Source organism: Cavia porcellus, unplaced genomic scaffold (genome assembly GCF_034190915.1).
Source record: "Cavia porcellus strain 051 isolate PalLab524CR breed Dunkin Hartley unplaced genomic scaffold, mCavPor4.1 scaffold_24, whole genome shotgun sequence".
In the NCBI taxonomy this organism is placed as follows: Eukaryota; Metazoa; Chordata; class Mammalia; order Rodentia; family Caviidae; genus Cavia; species Cavia porcellus.
This window is the reverse complement of record NW_026947507.1, coordinates 31315901-31324428: the sequence shown is the minus strand read 5'-3', so window position 1 is coordinate 31324428 and position 8528 is coordinate 31315901.

Sequence of the window (8528 nt, the reverse complement as noted above, 5' to 3'; positions counted from 1 at the left end):
ATAATGCAGCTAAAAGATACTTGTGAAAAATGACTTCCAGAACTGCTTCAGAAAGTGACAAGAGTAAGGAGATAGGTGTGTTAGCAATAGGGAGTAGTTTGAAGGCAATTAATGGCCATGTGTCTTTTACTATAATAAACTTTTAAAATTTAAATATCCACCATATATTGTGAGTACACCTCATATAATAGAAAGAAAAAAGAAAATAATTTCTGAACAATTTACAACATCCACTGCATATTATTTTAATATGAAACTTTTGATTGCATTGTGTAGATGTATAGCTTTGTAATACTTCTTACTTGTAGTGTTTTTAACTCCAGAACGGTTTATCTCTAAAGTCATGCTTTGTGTGTATTAGAACCAAAGCAGTTTTTTTTATTAAATAGTAAACATTTAATCAGTTTTTATTGCATACTTGATAGACAATGGCCTGATCCAAAGCTCTACAGAGTCAAAGATAGTTCTCACCCCCAAGGTCTTGGACTTTAGTGAGAAAGAGGACCTGGGCACATACTGCAAGTGCTAAGGGAATCGAGTCTGAGCAAGGTAGCTAGTGACCAGGAAGGCGGCACTGCAGACAGAATCTTCAAGCTGAGTGTTGTGGAATTTTGATTGTGGCAAATATGTGTGAGCAAACAAGTGAGCAAAGTTGTGAGTGAGGTTAGACAACTGCCGATCTGAAGGGAAGGGAGGACACACAGTGCTTACCCAGTGCTGTAAGCTAGGAAGACAGATTTTGAAAAGGCCTTGGGACAGAGCCAAGTGGGTTTTTTGGTATTTTGTTTTGCTCTCTCACTTTTGGTTTGAGGGCAAAGATCAATGGAAAGATTTTCATCATCTGAGTGTCTTGATCATAGCAATGTTTTGGAAGATTATTTTGGTAACGTGAGGAAAGACTGGTGAAGGTGGAGGAAAAGCAAAAGGAAGCAAGATTAGACTAGGGGAACCTACATAATTCAGGTAATCAAGGATTGACCTAGAAAGTCCGTTATCTTGTTAGCTTCATAAACATTTCTTTAAAAGGATAGTACATTATTTGACAGAGTTGATGACAAGAAACAGGGTACTCTGTAGCTATGCCTTGCTGATGAACAAGGGTCAGTGAGGACAGCTATATGCAAGCACCACACACTGAATGACTTCCATGGTGGAATCCTAGACTCTTAGGGAGACTGAAATAAAAAATCAATGTGTCAGTGATGTTGTTTTCTTCCGAGACCCGTGAGGGAAGAATTTATGCCAGCCTTTCTCCTTGGTTTGTAGACAGTTGTCTTCTCCCTGTGTTTTCAAAGGATCTCTGCTCTGTGCACATCCATGTGTCTACATTTTCCTTTTCTATGAGGACATCAGTCATACTGGGTGACAGTCCACTGCAATGACCTCATGTTCACTTATTTACCTCTATAAAGACCCTATGAATATCCTATGAAGCTTTCAAATGAAGTCACATTCTAAAGAGTAGGATTCTTACATATGTCTTTAAGGATAGACAGTTCCTCCCAAGTACGAATCCAATCATTACACAGACTTCTCTCTGTGTATAAATCTGACACCAAACTTGTTTTTAATAAAGATACCAGGTATATTAGATTAAAGGTTCACTTTTCATCTTAACTATTTATGAGTACAATGATCCTATTTCCAAACAAGATTACACTCTGATGTACTGGGATTTAGGACTTCAACACATGAATTTTGGAATAACGTAATTCAGTCCGTCACAATGAGAGTTATCTAATACATACATTGCACTTAAAAGTGCAATCCATTTTAGAAAACCTCTGACTTTGCTTTTTCTTATTGCTTGTTTCTTCAACTATGTATTTACATTATTCTGATGAGCTATCTTACAGTAAAATTGAAAAAAGTTCTTACGAATAACCAAAACTTTCTTCTTTTTACTTTCTTTGACTGCTTTCTTAAAGAGACAAACTCTTGTGCCCTCATCTCATTCACCAACATGTCTTTTGTTTTGCATCAGTTTGTCTCTAATCTAACACAATTCTATCCTCTTTACAGATTTCATTCTCTTTTTTATTCCCACTGGAAAATAAGTTATAAATATATTGTTTTTTAAAATTTTATTTAAGAAGAAAAAGAAAAAAGAGGAAAAGGGTAAAAGTTATACAGAATTTCAGAAAAAAAAACAGTAGGAAATCACTAGTTAATAGATTACATAATGTTATCTTAGAAATGGTTGTTCAAGTTACAAAATTAAAGCATATAAAGTGGACTTTCAAACAGTGAGACTGCAAACAGTTTTGTTCAAAGATCCAACAAAACTCAGTAATATGGTTATCTATCTTATACACTTAAATATATGTGCAGTTATATCCTTTAGAGCACTTTCTTTTCCTTTCTTTTGTACAATGACAATTACACATCGTGGGTTTTATTACTCCCACAGTTCTTATTACTTTTTTTGAAGAGAGTAAAACCAAATGTGACATAACAGAACAGAGTCAGTCAAATCAAAAGGATGGACATACTAGATAATGTAAAAACAAAATACAAGGTGATCAACAATGGTTACCATACTGCCTCTTGCTATCTTAAAAAGAATTCCCTATATTATCAGTTACAATACAATTGAACAAAACAGTAAAGTATAAAAACAAAACATTGGAGACTTTACAGGACTTTAAAAGATAATAGTCAATCAGAATGGGCGTCATAATGAATCTTAATGTCTTCACAGTTGTTGCCTATACTTTTGAACTTGGTACTATCAAGCAAAGCAGAATAGGAGAAAATCATTCAAAACAAGATGGTGAGGGCAATATAGGGTTTCAAATCAAGTTAATAGGAAATCAAAGTGGGTTACTATAATATAGCCTGCTTTTTTATTTATTTTTCCCTTAATTAAAAAGATAAAGATAAAAAAGTAAATAATAAAAAAGGAGATTGAGATAAAAGAGGACATAACAAAACAGCACAGGTCAAAACAAAACCATTTAAGCAAAATAGTGTTTTACCACAAGATATCCGGATATAAAAATAGTTACCATAGTGTCTCTTTCCTTGAAATCTTTGAGTATAACTTCGTATACTGTAGCACCAAACATATCAAGACAATGTAAAACCATTCGAGAGAATGACAGTATTACAGGGTATTTAGAACCAACTATCAGAAAATGAATAATGGTTTCTGTATAATCTCCTTGTCTATAAAAGTTTTTGCTTATATTATCACATATAATAAAATCCAATAAGATACAACCTGTTAAGACTGATGGAGACAGAAGAATAAAAGCTTGATGGGACTTCAAAACAAGATGATAGTAAATCAGCACTAGCTATTATGATGTCTTGTTTTCTCCAAAATAGTTGTTCCTACTATCCAACCTTCTCTGCCTCATTTCTGTTGAGCTCTTTTTCTGTCATTAGTTGTCAGCTTGTCTTCTTCATTTTGTTTTCTGCTCCATTCATTGTGGCCTCTCTGCCACTGTTTCTGGAATCTTGGTATTTTCCTTTTTTAGAATATCCTGAAGTATTCTCTTTAGAGTTGAATTGGTGGTTGCAAATTCCCCTAGTTCCTCTTTATCCTGGAAGCACCTTGTTTTTCCATCAATTTCTAGGGACAGTTGTGCAGGATATATCAATCTTGGCTGGAGGTTATTACCTTTCAAAGCTTGAATTTCCCCCCATGCTCTTTGTGATTTGATGGTTTGTGCTGAGAAGTTTGCCATAATTCTGATGGGTGTTCCCTTGTAAGTGATCTGTTTCTTGTCTCTGATGGCTTTTAGTATTCTGTTCTTATATTGGATTTCTGGAATTTTGATTATTATATGCCTGGGTATAGCTCTGTTTGGGTTGTAGGTGGCTGGTGTCCTGTATGCCTCATACATTTTGAGTATCTTTACCTTTTGCTAAATTAGGGAAATTCTCTTGGATTATTTCTGTGAATAGCTTTTGTAGTCCATTTGTTTGTGTCCCTACTTCTTCTTTTATGTTCTTAATTCTTAAGTTATAGATCCTCTTATCATCTTCTAGCCTTTGTATTATTGCTGTTTGTTTTCTTGTTATTTTTAAGAAATTTTTCATTTCATGCTCCCACATTACAAATCTGCCCTCCAGTTCAGATAATCTATCCTTAGTTTCTTTCAAGCTGTTATGCCAGCTTTCAATAGAGTTTTTAGTTTCCTGGTAATCTCTTTGAACCTGCTTCATGTATTCTATGTTTTCTCTATTTTCTCCATCAAACAATCCCCCCCCCCCTTTTTTCTGTTCTTCCATTCCACCATCCGTTTTTTCTTGGGTGGTACTTAGCATATCTCTAACTATTCTACTTATATCTTGCTTTATTTCATTAAATACTTCACTTTTAAACTCATCTATGAGGCTCCAGAGATATTGCTTTATGTCTATTGGTGATGTGTCTGATATTGCATGTTTTCTGTCCTCCTTTGCATTTGCCTTTCCTGGATCAGTGTTCTCAGGATTGGGGACTGAGGATGCTTTCTTGTTGCTCCCTCTTCCCATACTTTTGTTCCTTCCATATAAGCGAATATAGGAGGCCCAGTTTTTTTTTTTTTCTCTTTGTCTGTTACAGTTTGTTTGAATTGTGCTGGCTAGGTGTTCCCACCCACTGCAGTGTACTAGGGAGACACAGACCTGGGCAGCCTCTGCTGGGCCCGCCTCTCCAGGTCAACCTACCAAAGGTTTCACTGCTAGGGTGCACCTCCAGGCACTGGGACCTGGTTTGGGCTGACTACTGGGTCTTAGTCAGCAGTGTCACCCATGCCAAGTGCTCCACACCAATCCCGCTTGAGAGGGGAATATGCATCTAAAGTCACTGCAGCGTCCTGTTCCGGCTAGTCTGCCCGGTCCCAGTATGTCCCTTGCTGGAGCCTCCTACTCTAAGGAAGGATCCCCATTCTGCTCACTCACTACAGATCAATGCAGAGCTCCCTGCCAGTCCCGCTCTCAACTCCATTTGCCGATTCCCACTCTCAGAGCTTTCACGCGTCTCTCTCCCTGCCGTGCCGATTTGGACGCAACAGAGGCAGCAGGAAATTCAAATTGCGACTTCCAGTGGCACGGGTTCCAGCTCCTGCGCCAAGATTTTATCTGTTCCTGTTATAGCACCGGGATTGCATTTCCAGTTGATTTCTCTCAGCTCAGTTTGTTCCTGGGTCGGCAGGGTATATCTCCCCTTGCTTAGGACTCCTTGCACTGCACCATTTCTGGATTCTAAGCGGGGTATCTCAGAGAGCCTCAGTGGCTGCTGTTATCTATCCGCCATGTCCTCCCGGAAGTCTAGTTATACTCCTAAATATATTGTTATGAAAGATTCAAACACTGTGGAATAGAATGAAAACTTATTCCCGAACTCTCTTTACCTCAATCCTCACCTCATAAACTGTAAGCAGTTTATTGTGTTCCTTCCTGTTTTCTGCTCTGACATGAGCATCTGTACATTCCTTCTCCCACATTTTATTTTAAGTAGAATTTATTATGCACATTGTTTTATACCTCAGCTTTTCTACTTAAGGCTAAAGCATTGTTCTACTTAATAGTAATCTCATTTTTAAAAACAGCAGAAAAGAAATATCTATATATCTATATATCTAAATCCACATATATATCTTCTATCCACAAGATGGCACTAGCACACTATAAGGAGCAATTTTTGACTGGTTGGTGTGTGTTGCAAAAAATGTCTCTCATCTTTTACCTTGTAAAGGCTAGAGTGCAGAGGTCACTTCCCAGAAGGAAGAGAGAGGAGGATTAGAGAAGTTTGGAGAGGGGCCGTGTGTTTAAATCATGCCTCTCAGCATTGTGGTGGAAAATCTGGCAGAAAACCCAGAAGAGCAGCTTAAAGTGTTTTATAACCCCAGGGTTTGTCTTAGCCTTGGCATCCTTGGCTAGTAGATTTGGGTGCAACTTCTCAATGTATGCAAACTTTTTATGCAATATTTATAACAATTGGATATGTAAAATTTTGAGTGTGGCTTTGGCAGTCACCGTTCCTTATGTAGCATATACATTGTATTAAGGTACACTGTGAGCAATCTAGGTATTGTTTAAAGCAGAGGTAACATGTAAATAGGTTATATGAAAGTATGCCATTTTACATAAAGGATTTGAGCTTCTACAGATTTTAATGTCCACATACAAGCATAAAAGTGTGTAAAATACAAACATGAAGTATAAAGAATAACTATAAGCCAAACACCAAAGTAATCACACAGAGCAAGAAACATTCCTGGTACCTATGCCAGTATCTGTAAAAAATGCAGTGTTATTCATTTTGTCTAATTTTAAACTTTATATGTATGGAATTATAGTGTTCATATATTTCTGCATCACTTCTGTTGTCTTATGATCTAGAATTTATCTCTGTTTTTAACATAGCTTCTGTTTGTTCATTTCATTGCTGTATTAAATTTTACCACAATTCATTTTTCAAGTGTTTTGTTGATGAATAGCTAGTTTCCTTTCAGTTTGGGCTCTTTGGTCAGCATTATTTTAAATGACTCTGCCAATGTGAACAGTGCTACTATACTTGTTTGAATAATATGAGAAGCATGTGTTGGAGTTTTTATAGGAAGTAAGTGTGTGTGTGCATGTGTGTGTATATGGATATATTATAAACTATATATATATATATATAAACTATATATATATAGTTTATATATATATATAGTTTATATATATATATAGTTTATATAGTTTATATATATATATATATATATAGTTTATAATATATATTACTACCTGCTTAACTTTCTGAATAAAACCAAACACCAATTTCCAATGTGATTAAATGAAAGTTTATTATTTGACGTCAGTAATAAAAGAATGAGACCAACTACTACTATTTCTAATTGATAATTTTATCATACTAAAGAAGTTCTGGTCTATTTTTATCTTTGTGTATTTGCAAAAATCTAAAAAACTTCAATTCTTAATTTTGATATTGGAAAAGAACTGAGAAACCACTTTTTAAAGTGATGATGGAATTATTCAAGTTGTCTACTACTTTTTGTCGGGTTTATTTTTTTTGGTACCAGGAATCGGGGATATAGCTTAGCAGCATAAGTGCTTGCCTGGCAAGTGCAAGGTCCTGTAAGTTTTTATATGTTATATTTTTTCCAACTTTTTTCATTTTATCTAAATTTTAAAATTCAGTAGCACACATGTGACTCTGTTGTCTTACATGTGTGTAATCTGAACTGATTTCGATTGTTTCAACTCTTACATCTTGGTTAAAGTGCTCTGTCTCTGTCTCTCTCTCTGTCTTTCTCTCTCTCTCTCTCTGTCTCTATCTATCTCTCTGCCTTTCTCTCTCTCTCTCTCTCTCTCTCTCTCTCTCTCTCTCTCTTCCTCTCTCTCATGATCCTGGAAGGACTTATGAGTTTCAATATCCTTTTATAAAACTCTAAATTCAGCTTTTCTGTTTTTCTAAATCATAAATAAATTTTTCATATTTCAGTAATTTCTGCAGTTTTTTCTCGTCCATCTCTTCTGAATTTATTTTCTTGTTTTTCTAACTTCTTGGCATATTCAAATTTAGTTCATGGAAAGCTAATTTTTAGCTTTCCTTCTTCTAATAATTAGGTTAAATAAGGTAATTATTCTTTCAGATGCATTTCATTAATTTAGATTCTTAGTATTTTTGTTATTGTTCAAGTGAAATTATTTCTAATTTTCATTCTTCTTCAGTTCTTGATTTATTTAGAAGTATAATCGTTAATTTCCAGGAGAAATTCTGTGAGAATTTATATGAAATGTATGGGAATTCTTTTCCTGTCTTTTAGTCATTAATCTCTAGTTTACACTGTGATCAGAGAACACATTTAATAGAATTTCACTTATCTTATGTTTTGACCCAAGGTATGATAAATTTTTAACCGTACCAGATGTGTGCAATCTTGCTATACTTGAAAGTACTGGAAGCAGAAATCTATATAGATTTGTTAGGTTAAACTGTACTGTGGTTTTCAAAATCACTGTTGATACTTTTTCTACTTACTCTTTTAATTATTGAAAAAAGCATATTAAAATTCTCACATAAGCTTTTGGTTTTTGTACTTGTCCTTGAAATTATATTAGCTTTTCCAATACAAATTTTACTAAAATACATATATTACTAAAGATGAAAATGAATTTAAAATGGAACATTATTATGAAGTGTTCTTTTCTATCTACTCCAACATTATTTGAGCTATTTGAGAATATGGCATAACATTAATATTTCAGTACAGCAGTCTTTCAATTAATATTTGCTTAGCATACTCCTTTCTATTTTTCCCAGTGTTTGAAATTGAATATATATGCAATATATTTTTCCAGTATTGGAAACTATATATATATATAACCTACAGCCTTCATACTGAGCTACACCCTCAGTCCTTTTCATTTTTTATTGTGAGACAAGGACTTCCTAAGTTGGTAAATTATCCAGGTTGAGCTCGAATTTATGCTTCTTTTGCCTCAGCTTCCCAGAATGCTGGGATGACAGATATATGCCACTAGCACTAGCTATGTATATATAATTTTAAATTAGGAGCTTTTAGTCC